At 43.0% G+C, this 1,412-nt stretch overlaps 1 non-coding gene across 1 annotated transcript; it reads right to left on the bottom strand.

Moving 5' to 3' along the window:
• Positions 1–1,003: 1,003 nt before the first annotated feature.
• LOC115892564 lies at positions 1,004–1,188 on the bottom strand. The gene has a single exon (XR_004052433.1).
• Between the last annotated feature and the right edge of the window lie 224 nt (positions 1,189–1,412).

Genomic DNA, 1,412 nt, shown 5'->3' with positions numbered 1-1,412 from the left:
ATGGCACTGGTGGATGTGGGTTTAGTATGTTTTTGTTTGTTTGTTTGTTCTGAGGTGGAGTTTCACTCTTGTTGCCCAGGCTGGAGTGCAATGGTGCGATCTCGACTCACTGCAACCTCCACCTCCTGGGTTCAAGCGATTCTCCTGCCTCAGCCTCCCGAGTAGCTGGGATTACAGGCATGCACCACCATGTCCTGCTAATTTTTTTGTGTTATTAGTAAAGATGGGGTTTCACCACGATGGCCAGGCTGGTCTTGAACTCCTGACCTCAGGTGATCCGCCCACCTCAGCCTCCCAAAGTGCTGGGATTACAGGCATGAGCCACCGAACCTGGCAGGGTTTAGTATGTTAATGAGCGTATAATGAGGTCCTACATGAAACCTAGGTCAAATCCAGCACTATATTGGTTTCAGTTGGCCTTAGCCAGCTTGGCCCACATCCTGTTTTTCAGGGCCCCTACTTCTGCAGCTATTTCAATGGTTTCCTTTTGCTAGTCATGCAAAACTGCTGCCTGGAATTTTCTATTCTCCTGCAATCACCCTGTATTATTCCTGTCTCATTTTCACCATGGCAGAGTTCAAACCATGGAGGAAAATGTGCACTTTAGTGGAAAATTGCATTGCTTAAAGCATATTCTTCCCGATTCAGCAGGGCCCTGCCCTTGCATTGCATTTGAGCTTACAGTTCTGTAAGTTGTAGATAAATGATGTCCCAGCAAAGTAGTTGTCTTTAAAAAAATTTTTTTTGAGACAGAGTCTTGCTGTGTTACCCAGGCTAGTATTGATTTCTTTTTTTTATTGAGGTGAAATTTACATAACATGAAATTAACCATTTGAAAGTGAACAATTTGACAGCATTTAGTATATTCACAGGGTTGCACAATTAATGAATAACTTCATCTATTTCTTCACCCCAAAAGGAAAAGGTGTCTATTAGCTGTCACTTCTCATTACCCCCACCCCAGCCCCTGGCAACCACCAATCTGCATTTTTTTTTTTTTTTGTCCTGTTTGCGGTATCATACATGATCATCGAACTGCTGCTAGAATGCCCACAGCTCTTACTACAAATTCAAAATCCAGGAAGGACTTCTGGGAATTTACTTAGGTCAGGATTGGGCTGCCTGGTACAAGGCTGCACACCCACAACTGGGCACGTTCAACAACGTAGGAGCCTTTCCCCAGACCATCAATCTGCATTCTCTATGGATTTACCTATTCTGTATTTTTCACATAAATGGAATCGTACAATATGCAACCTTTTTCTGTCTGGCTTCTTTCACTCAGCATGTTTTTGAAGCTCATATAGCACGTATCAGTACTTCTGTTTTTTTTTTTTTTTTTCTTTTCTTTTTAGAGACAGGATCTCCCTGTGTTGCCAAGGCTAGACTTGAACTCTGGGACTCAACTGATC

This window comes from Rhinopithecus roxellana, chromosome 12 (assembly GCF_007565055.1).
Source record: "Rhinopithecus roxellana isolate Shanxi Qingling chromosome 12, ASM756505v1, whole genome shotgun sequence".
NCBI lineage: Eukaryota > Metazoa > Chordata > Mammalia > Primates > Cercopithecidae > Rhinopithecus > Rhinopithecus roxellana.
The sequence above is the reverse complement of the archived record's forward strand: the minus strand, read 5'-3'. Positions and strand labels throughout refer to the sequence as shown.